Here is a 12226-nt window from a genome sequence, read left to right on the forward strand (position 1 = left end):
GGAAGGGGAAATAAGGGAGAACATTTACTCCAGTACTTGACTTGTATTTTATCATATCGACCCCGAAACGACGAAAGCAAAGGCAACGTCAAGGAAATTTCAACTCAGAATGGAAAGAGCCAGAAGAAATACTTTAACAGTTCTGCCAGTTTCACACCTTCCCAAAATTCATTAATAGAAATTACGTAAAATAGTTGCTTTTAGGAATCCAAATCATGTCGAAATTTCGAATGCGACTTATATCTATCCATACAATTCACGCTGTATATGGTATACACGTAATAGAATGGACCGTATTTGAGAATAGGATAGTAGCAGTTGGTTTAAACGTACATTACAACTGCATGATGAACGTTATAGATACCTAACAGTTTCCAATAGTTAGGGCTTATGAAATTGCTCTTGAAGAAAACAGATGTGATAAGTATTTTGGAATGTTTATGTACATTTGTATAAAAATCATGGAATTTATTGCACGTGGAGTTGACGGAGGAGGGTGAAGAAAGCAAGAGAGAGTGACAGACAGACAGACAGAGACACAGAAAGATACAGGGACAGAGACACAGAGACAGAAAGACAGAGACAGAGAGAGAGAGAGAGAGACAGAGACAGAGACAGAGAGAGAAACAGAGAGAGACAGACAGACAGGAAGTACACAGAATTGCTGGAAGACTACTAAAGAAATAGATAGAGGTACAATTTGGGCTCAGAGGCGTTGTAGGGCTTCAGGTTTTTGGTGCAGTTGGACGTAAGGTGAAGGTATCGATGAGGCGAACTTGTGTGGCGACAGAATTTAGTTAATGTTGGATAGCACGAAATTAGGTAAGTAACTTTAAAAAGGTTACTGAGTGGGCCAACTTAATGCAGTCCCAGCCAGCCAGATGGAGAAGTGAAGTATTTAAATGACCGAAACTGCGATGAGATCGAGTAACTATTGATGAGTCTCCAGTATTCGCAGCGAGGAACATAGCTGTTGATGTTTCATTTAGAGAGAAAAATGACATTTTAAGATGCCGTTAGCAAAAATAGAAGGCGAGAATGTTTTTTTCTAAATGATTGTGTGTGTTATGTGAATTTGAAGCAGATTTGCATATCAAACAGACAACTTTGAAAACATTGACCGTAATAGTCAGTTAGTTACTTAGTCACAATGATGCCATATTATTATTATTATTATTATTATTATTATTATTATTATTATTATTATTATGTCTGCTATAAAAATGCAGTTATGTAGTGCTAAGTATTTCAAAATATTCAATATGTTATTTAAAGAACATCATTCAGTCCCATATTGTGTATTACAATGGTATTGATATTATGTGGTATACATTTCTCCTCAGTGGAAACATCAGGTCCCTGATAACATGGAGATTTGATTGTTTCTCTGTTGTTCTTCCATACTATGATCAAGGTATGGAAGTTGATTGTAAGTGTTCGTTTGATATTTATTGGGTGTGGTTTGTCTTTCAAAAGAAATTGAAAAGATTGTTGTGTATCTATTTGATGAGGGTGGAGTAACCTGAAAATTCAAACTTAGGTCGGAATGACCACCAAGGCCAGAGGTTGACCATGGCGTGTAAGTGATCGAAATCACCCCACCCCCTTTCTGAACAAGACTCCAGACCGCTGTAAGGTTAACTCCCCAGTTATTGCTAGAACTCATTTGCCATTGGGTGAACTGGAGTATCGTGAAATGAAGTGTTTTGGTCAAGAACACGAAAGCACCACCTGACCTAAGAATCGAAAGTACGATCTTACGTTTGTGAGGGCAACACTCTGACTAGGCCACGCATTTGATGTGGAGATATATAATTGTGAGAGCTCAATGGGACTGTCAACCTGAAAAAAAGCAGCTTGTAGGCTGCAACTACCGCTGCTGCTACTGCTGCTGTTACTTCTGTAGCTATTGTTACTGTTGCTGCAGTTGTTATGTTGTAATTGTTAGGAGTGGAAATATATTCAAACGCCTCGCTCATTTATCGCCAATGGCGTGGAAGGTGTGTCCAAGGTATTTTGGCTTTTTCTCTTTTTGCGGTCACGACTTGTTAAGCCTATCTGATCTACATCGATAGTTGACGCGAATGTTTCCTGTCGAAAAAAGAAGGCTTTCTGATATTATATCGGGGATAAGAAAAGGAATGAAACAGGGCTTGATATTTCAAAGAATATACATATCCTGTTATACTGTAAGGAGTACAGAGAACAGTGGAATGTCTGCTGTGTAATGCTACAACACATCTTGGACCCGTCCCCGTCTACGGAATAGTTATGGCTTTACTAATTTTCTTCAGCATCGAGATCTTAATCTATTGATATGTAAGTCAGAAGATTTGGGTGAGTGCTTTTTTTTGTGTTTTTGTTTTGATTCCTGAAATTTTAAATATTTCTTAAATCTTACCAACAACGATAATTTTGTTTTATAATTTGCTGGATGAGAGTTCAATTCCCATTTAAGTGAAAGTAGTTCGGCGGCCAGCTAGTTGAATCAGTTAAGTGTCGGGAAAATGTATTGTTGTTTGTTCTGGCTCTTTGTGTTTCTCAGTTCAAATCCGGGTCAAGTCAACTTTACTTTTCGTTCCCACGCAGGGTCGATAAGATAAAATAGCAGTCACTCGATCAATTCCTAGGGATATCTGAAGAAGGAATTTTTATATTCCGAAATATTATATAAGACTATGGATAATTAAATTACAACAGTTATTATAGTCCATTGTTGTTATTATAGTGCATTGTTGTGTCATTCAAAACACATTATTTTTTGTTGATAATGATATCGACAGACATCTTACCCTCACAATTACTGCTATTGTACCTAAATTAGAAGTCCTTGTTTACTGTACGAAAGGCGACGAGGTGGCGGAATCGTTAGCATGTCGGACAAAATACTTCTTTACGTTTTGGGTTCAAATCGCGTCAAGATCAACTTTGCTTTTGAACTTGTTGGGACCTATAAAATAAAATACCAGTGAGATCGATAAAGTAATATACCAATCAAATATTGTGTCAATGTAATTGACTATTCCCTATATTAAAAATCTCAGGCCTTGCGTCTATGCTTCCCTTTAAAGAGGAAGGGCGGTGCATCGGTTGATTCGCTGGAGCGTAAACCAATTCTTTCGGCTCTGTATGTTCTTGCTAGAATCAGTTTTGTCTTTCATTCTTTCGGGTTCGATAAAAGAAAATAGCAATCAAGCATTGCGGTCGACTATCCTTTATTTTTCTTAATTTCTATTTTTAATGAACTTTGAAAAGGTGGTGTGCTGGCAGAATCGTTAGTGCGTCGGACAAAATGTTTACCAGCATTTCCTCCGTTACGTTCTGTCTTCATATTCTACTAAGGTAGACTTTTCCTTTAGGGGTCAATTATATAATGTACCAGTCAAGTACTAGGGTTGATGTAATCCACTATTCTATTTTACTTTATGTCTGTTTTTGTTGGTGAACTAGTAGAATCGTTGGCGTGTTGAAAATGTTTACCGGCATTTCTTTCGGCTCATTATGTTTTGTCTTGAATTTCCGCAGGGGGCAATAAAATAAAGTACCAGTCAGGTCCTCGGTTGAGGTAATCGACTAAACCCTCTCCCCCAAATTACCAAAATTGTGCATTAATCAGAAATCGTTCTTTAGTTCATGGTATTTTCAAGCACCAAGAAGGTGTGTGTACGTGTCCTTTTCTTTGTATTTTGTATGTATGTAGGTTTGGCAGGTGTGAAAGGAACGGTAGAAATTGCTTTGTGCTTAGTTTGAAGCCTCGATGAAGATTTTTCATACTTTCATTCGTTTTCATGTAGGTTAGAAGTAAATATAAATGCAATATGTATTTTTTGTATAATGTTCAATTTTTATTTATACACATACGGCCGTGTGGTTAGTTACAGACAGGGCTGTGTGGTTTAAAAAGCTCACTTTACAAATACGTGGCTTCAGTTTCAGTCACGCAGAGCGATACCTTGGACAAGTGTCTTCGATAGTTCTGGGCTTATAAGTGATCGATAGAATAAGTACCGGACTTGAATAAAAGAAAATATGTACTCAGATCGATTTGTTCAACTAAACTCTTCAAGGTCGTGCCTCAGCATGACCGCATCCAATGACTGAAGCAAGTAAAAACATTTTAATCAGTTATATATAAATATATGCAGGTTTGCATACATATATCTTCTAAGTACACAGACGCATAGTGGTTAGCACAACTGTATGGTTTACATCAGATGCAACATATAATATCATACCTTGATAACTGTGTGGACTAAGATCCCTGTTTACAAGTCTCCAATTTATCGTCATTTTCAGTTGAAGTCAACAAATGTGGACGGTCGAATGTTCTGATATCACTTTGGTGATATCAGCTACATGGTTTACAGCTTACGTGGCATTCAAGTTCCTGCTGGAGATGTAGATCTAGAAAAGAAGCACTCAGTACAAACGTAGAGTACAGTAGTTTCTTTAGGCTAGTCTGGTGGCTTGTTACCGTAGATCACCCAAAATAAACTTTACTTGTCTTTCTCTCTCTCCTCTTTCTCTCTCTCCTCTCTCTCTCTCTTTCTCCATATATATATATATATATAAATGTGTGTTTGTGTGTACACACATATATAATTATTTTCCTAACACAATATATATTTCGTCAGCTGTTGTCTGTTAAGGGCACGGAAACATATCACATGTCTTGCTGTGAATATTGTTTTGGATTAAAAGTCAAGTTAATGAGTTAGTGATCAGATAACTACCGCAGTTTCGATGACTGCTTAACAAAACTTTATAGCATTCGCTTCTGATCGTGTGCTTTTTTTTGTCTCTCTACTTCAGTTCCATGTTCTAAATAGTTTTCACAGCAAAACTAAATATGTATATATTTTACACAAAACTATTGTGCTAAAGAACTGAAGTTAAAGTTAGCTCAAATTCTATAGATTAACTTAATATGCTGCGAGATATAATGTTTCAACGTTAGAGACAAAAAACCAATACATTTGTAGGATTGTGTTTAGTACACATGTACTAATTGCGAGACTGTAAGCGCAGACTGTTGAATGGTTAAGAGACTGCGAGACAGTTGAATGGTTAAGAAGTTTGCTTCGCAAGCGCGAGGTCTCAATTTAGATTCCACTGCGTAGCCTTTCGGAGAAGGGTAATGTTTTGCTACCTTAAATCAACCCAATACTTTCTGAGTAGAGGTCCGCTAGATGGATCGTACAAATCATTGTAACGGTGAAACTTTGTCATATGTCCACACTGTTTCTCGTTGATTCTACTTCAAAATTAAAGGATACACGCGTCTATGATAGACTCAGCCACGTACACGGGAATTCAAGAGCAGGTTATTCAGTAAATTTAACAACTGCGTATCCACTACCAGCTACAACAACAACAGCATATATATGCATATATTCATACATACATACATACATACATACATGCATACATACATACATACATACCCATATATATATATATGTATGTGTGTATATATAAGTATGTATGTATATATGCATGTATGTGTCAGTGTATATATGTATCCACATATGTATGTTTGCAATTGCTTTTTAATTATCTGAATTCTTCCTCTGAAGAAAATATTGCATTCTAACAAAGATACAATCCTCCATCGTTCGAATGTAGATAAAAAAGACGAAAAACAATGCCACGTTTTGAACTTCAGGAAAGTCTTGCATATTCCACTCACAGATAGTATTTGTAATGTGCGAGCTAATTGGTTGATTTCTTTTTCTGAAAACCGAAGCTTAGAGATTTACTCACAAAACCAAGTGCATAATTACCTTCACCTTAGCGAAGGCGGAGATATTGTTTTCAGTGTTGTTTGTTTGTCCGTGGGCAAGATATCTCAAGAACTGCTGGATGGATTCGGATGAAACTTTCAGGGATGTTTGGCCTCGTGACTGGCACGAACTGATTAAATTTTGGCATCAATCTAGTGCCAGACGGATTCTGGATTATTTTTCCTGTTTTTTTAAAACTTAATTTCTGAGAGTGGTCGGGTTCATTTATAGTATTCTCGTTTGTGAGAGCAGTCGAGTTTATTTCAGATATTCTCATTTTAAAAATCATCCCTGGCTAATCATTGAGAGGACGTTGGTGTTGCCTTGACAAAGGTTTGCGCTCTTTGAATGCTCTTGTTATTAGTGGTACAATGTAAATTTATAATCTGGATGTTGAAAATGATGGTTCCGAAGCAGTTGTCCATAGTTATTCTTTTTCTCTTTGATTTTCAAAGAGATATTCACATCAACAGGGCAGCTGACCTCTATGACAGAATATACATTTTCTTTTAAGTTCCTTACAACGATATCCGGCCTGTTCTGTTTGCAGTTGGCACACGTTTTGATGAGAATCTTTCACAAGTATTCCTTGTGGTGATGCTTGTGTGTGTGTTCAGTAACAGGGGGATTCTCTATATTTATTCTAAGACAGTATTTTCTTTATACACATGGCATTATGTATTGTTTTAGCAACTTCATGCCACTTTGATAGAGGTATGCATATGTGTATGTACGCCTACATATGTTGGTGTATGCATACACGTATACATATACATGTGTATATATATATATATATATATATATATATATATATAATATATATATATATATATATATATATATGTATGTATATATATACATGTATATGTGTTTGTGTATATATGTATATATATATATGTTTGGTGTGTTTTAGAAATTCCTTGATACAGTTATAATATTTGGAGAGAAGATTTTTTCTCAAAGAGTTGAGATCGATAAAAGAACCTTTTTAGAAAGTAGAAATACACTAACCTTTGGGAAGAGATTTCACAAAATGTGTGTTGGCTTTTGCTTTTATAGATGTACAAGCGCTTTCAGTATTTAACGTTTTCAAGCACATGTTATTACATATAGTTATTACATATAGTTGTATATATATATATATATATACGTTTCAGGAGACTCTAATATATCCTAAGATTTTATTTTACAAATCTCCAATGCACCCAGTAATTATTTACATTTTAAGAATCAATGTCAGTCTCCCAGTACCGCCATAACCACCACCGCTCTAGCATAACACATGTTAACGAAGTTACGCTTATGTAGTTGCTTGACTTGCTAAAAAAATCAGTCAATTCTCTTGTAAAACACATCCTGCCGCCTAAAGAACTGGAAATTCACATTGGAATATAGGCCCCCTCCCCTTAGGCGGAGCGTACAGCCCAAGTTACGAAATGCTGGTGACCCTGAGATATCTACTGGATTCAGTAAAGAGCTTGCATTATCTCTGAATAGCTCCTGCAGTTTGTACATGGAGCAAAGTATCCCCGGTGTTTACTTCTCCTCCTTGATAACATCGATTTTTGTGAGATGATGCAGAGAAATCTCAACATGAAAATCAGTCAAGGAAGCTCAACCTCTTTTCCCTTCATCAATATTTTTGTTTGTTGACCATTTATTTAATATTTCACTCCATTATACTATTGAGTTGATCACTGAATAAAACAATCGTCGAAGGTGTTTTTACAAAACTTCCCGGTCTTCGTTTTTGTTGTTGTTTTTCTGGAGTTTTATTTTATTCCGTTAAACCTGTTGTTTTAATATAATGAATTTTCTAAATACAAATTTATGAAATCTTTAAACACTAATTATAGCGTTTCCTTCATACAAAAGCTCAAATTTTCCTTGAATTTCATTAATTTTTCACATGCCCATGCATAATAATTATACTATAAAACTTCATGCAAGAAAATAAATCTAGATTATTCTAGAAAATTTTCTGGTTCGTTGAATAAAAAAAAAACACAGACTGCTAAACACGCTCACATACACATCCAAATAATGTAAATTCTTGAGCGTAAATACATTTCTATAAACATACACACACGTACACACGCACTCACACACACAAACACACATACAATGTGAATTATTTTAAGTGTGCATCTATCTATCTATCTATCTATCTATCTATCTATCTATCTATCTATCTATCTATCTATCTATCTGTCTATCTCTTTTCCTATGTATGAGTGTATATACATATATGCATGAATGAATACACACACACACACACACATTTATATATGACAGTGATGAAGATAAAGATATCAGTATGGCACTCCGTCGGTTGCGACGATGAGGGTTCCAGTAGATTCGATCAACGGAAGAACCTGCTCGTGAAATGAACGTGCATGTGGCTGAGCACTCCACAGGTATGTGTACCTTTGATGTGACAAGGTTGCCCTTTTGAAACAGAGGTGCTACTCATTTTTGTCAGCTGAGTGAACTAGAGCAACGTGAAATAAAGTGTCTTGCTCAAGGACATAACGCGTCGCCGGGAATTGAACTCACGACTTCACGATCTTAAGCAGGATATCTTAAACGCTAAACAAACGCCCAAGGTGCCAAGCAGAGGGGTTGGACTGGGAACAATGTGGTTGGGAAGCTAGATCACAGCAATACCTTGCATTTTCAAGCACAGAACATTCATAAGAGCTAAATCGCCGGAAGAATATGGAAGAAAATTCGCTTCTTTCGTGCTGTATTGCATTAAGTATGATACACAACCGACTGTTGCTCTCTCTGTGGCTTTCTCTCTTTTTCTCTCTCACTTTCTACACATACCTACATATATATGCACATATACGTATATACATACATATTTACACACACACACACGCACACATATATACACACAAAGAGAGAGAGAGATTGATAGATAGTTACGTAATAGACAGACAGACAGACATATATATATATGGATATACACGCTAGTATCGAACAGTGAGAATGAGTGTTCAACACCACATTGTTGTTTTATGTGGAAGAGATATCCACAATTATTCAAGGGAATCGCTTGGGAACGTTGGTACTCCTCTCCATTTTGGATGAGAGCTTATATATATATATATATATATATATATATATATATATATATATATATAATAATATATAAATATATGCATATATACATACATATATGTACATACCTACATATATATGTATATATACATGCATATATGGGTACAGGACATAAAAAAGTGTTGAACACAATGAGAAACGAAAACATAAAAACAAAAACATAGAAACGAACTTGTTTTCGAACGACGAAAAAAACAGAGAAACGAGACATACAACATAAAGAATATTCCCCTTCTTCAGTTGTCCCTGTTTCATCTACTCCGCGTTCGAAGGCAAGGACAATATATATATATATATTGTGGGTTTTCTTGTCGTAGACGACAGATGAGGGCTCCGCAATTTCTTGCTGACCAATGTGCACAGATGATTTGTTTATAGTGTTCAAATGCTTGTGCTATAGATTATGTAGATTAATTTACTTCTCACCCCAAATCGATATTTCTGATACAGATTCCTTGCATGAGATATCGAAGTAATCGCAGAGCAATGTGAAATGAAGTGTTGCTCGAGAACATAACGTACAACTTTGTACGCGAATCGGAAACCACAATCTTACGATCGTGAGTGCAATATTTTAACCACTAGATTACTCTCCATCACACACACATACATACACACTCACACACACACATGGTCATTGGCATCATCGTTAATCCGTAATCTATGCTACAGAGATATAATCGTTGAGATTCCTTTTTTTGTCTCCATATTAAATATCTTTGGAAATTTCTGAAATACATCAGAATTTTAATTGTTTTTGGTTATCAATTGTATTAAATCCAGTACGAAACATCCTAGATATAATAAATGTTTTAAACACATTACCCATCATACTAGACATTACACATACGAGTTCTGTTGTGCCAGCTAGTAATACTTGCAACTTCGTAATATGTGATTGAATCTAAGTTGCATAATCTGAAATGCGCTTGTAGTAAGTATTTTCATATACAAACACATAAATACACATGTACGTACAAAATTAGTCACTCATACACACACACATACATATACAATCATACATACATACATACATACATACATACATACATACATACATACATATACACATACATAGCGCCGTCAACAACAGATGAGCAGGTGAAAAGGTATGTTAAAACTGTTTGAACATTTCCTTTCACAAATGTGGTAGTCGATCTCAGCGAACAGCGCTTTGTTTCATTCTGTAACATACGAACACATTCACACATGTCTACTCATGATATGATACGATGTGATATATGATATGATATGATATGTATGTATGTATATGTAAATCTTTTATCTCGTACTTGTTTCACTCATATGACTGCGGCCATGCTGGGGCACCACCTTGAAGCCTAGTACTTGCTTTATCAGTATCTTGTTTTATCAGTATCTTTTTTTATCAGTATCTTTTGCCGAACCGTTAAATTACAGAAACGTAAACACGCTAGCACCGGTTGTATAGTGATGGTGGGAGACAAGCACGAACACAGTGACACACACTGATACACACACACACACACACACACACACACACACACCAAATTCACTCACAAAGCATTGATCGGCCCTAGGCTATAGTTGAAGACTCTTGCCTAAGGTGCCACGCAGTGGGACTGAAACCTGAACCAAGTGGTTGGGAAGCAATCTCCTTAACGCTCAGCCACGCGTGCACCTATGTGTGTGTATGTGTGTGTTTATATATATATATATATATATATATATATATGCATGATTCAGTGCTTAAAGCGTCGGACTCACAACCATGTAGTAGTGATTTCGTTTCCCGGATCGGGCTATGCATTGTGTTCTTGAGCAAGACACTTTATTTCATGTTGCTCCAGTTCTCTCAGCTGTAGAAATGAATTGCAACGTAACTGGGACCAAGCTGTTTCGACCTTTCCATTTCCCTTGAATAACATTGGTGGAGTGGAGAGGGGAGGCTGGCATGCATTGGCAACTGCTGGTCTTCGATAAACGACCTTGCCCGCACTTGTGCCTCGGAAGGGAAATTTCTAGGTATAATCCCATGGTCATTTATGACCGAAGGGGTCTTTACCCCTTGTATGTATGTTAGTGTGTGTGTGTGCGCATGTGCATGAGAAAGAGAGAAAGAAAGAATTTACTCAACAAGTTACATTATTCAGATCTCATTATATTTAATGTTCGTCTTGTTTTTGTTCTTGCTGAAGAAGGGACAAGCTCTTCGAGACCAGTGAACGACTGCAGCAATAACATGAACAAATGGAAAATTCCAGACGAATGGTGTTTGAGGGAGAAAGGACCGTGAATAGTGTTCATAGCAGGGCTGTGACAAGTGGGGATTGGATGCAACAAAGATTACGAGAGGGGTGAGACGAATCGGTTGAGATCCGCTTGAATGGAGGAGGTGCGAAATCACGCAGATCTGAGAAACACTGGACATTATGGTAGCTGTATTGGACTGTGCTTGAACAAACATAGACGACATTGATGATAACACAAATAATGGTTGGGTGCTCCGCCGGTTACGATGGGTATTCGTTGATCCGATCAACGAAAAATTCATCTGCGAGTGGCTGAACACTCCACAAACAAACGTACCTCTTTAACGTAGTCCTCATGGAGGTTCAGCATGACACAAATGTGACAAGGCCGGCCCTTTAAATTACAGCTCATTTTTGCCAATTGAGTGGACTGGAGCAACGCGAAATAAGTGTCTTACTCAAAGACACATTGCACCGCAGAGAATGGAATTCACGACCTTACGACGTGAGACGAATATTCTAACTGTGGAGCTATGCACCTTCACCTACAATAGTAATACAATAATAACGAACTTCTGAAACCAATGAAAGCATTATATCTATTTCCTTTGGCCTTTACATTCGAACCAATCTATTATGGTATAATGAAAACACCCAAGAAAACCCCTTCTTACGGCTATATGAAGCTGCTAAAGTATAACGGGGATGAAAACCATCCAAACGTAAACTATATCATAGCTTAACAGCTTCCAGTATGGACAACCTTCCATTGTCCGAAAATTAGCCACCATAAGATAGCAACAGTTATTAAAGCTCTTTTTTAAATGTTGATTGGATTTTCAGAAAATACACAGATGTAGCTAAAAGTTGTTGTGGCGAAGAATGATAAAAACGTAAACGAAGTGCACTTACGTCAGTAAAATTAATTTGGTGGAACATTGAAAAGATGGGGTACATGGGTATTTGAGCACGTACATACATGCATTCATATGCACACATGCATACATTTTTACACACATACACACAGAAATACATACATGCATACATACATCTGAGATGATATTAACATCGATCATCAAAGAAGTT

General features: G+C 36.7%; 1 protein-coding gene across 3 annotated transcripts in view; it reads left to right on the forward strand.

Annotated features, from left to right (window-relative positions):
- The first annotated feature begins 1921 nt into the window (after positions 1 to 1921).
- LOC115229316 (L-threonine ammonia-lyase) overlaps positions 1922 to 12226 on the forward strand; it is a 498130-nt gene continuing 487825 nt past the window's right edge. For 2 of the 3 annotated variants that reach the window (XM_036500104.1, XM_036500115.1), the window contains exon 1: positions 1922 to 2337. The gene's annotated coding sequence lies outside the window, so the exon portion shown is untranslated. The remainder of the gene's footprint in view (positions 2338 to 12226) is intronic. The other variant, XM_029799695.2, reaches the window with a different exon arrangement.

The sequence above is a fragment of the Octopus sinensis genome, linkage group LG2, assembly GCF_006345805.1.
Source record: "Octopus sinensis linkage group LG2, ASM634580v1, whole genome shotgun sequence".
NCBI classification, from domain to species: Eukaryota; Metazoa; Mollusca; class Cephalopoda; order Octopoda; family Octopodidae; genus Octopus; species Octopus sinensis.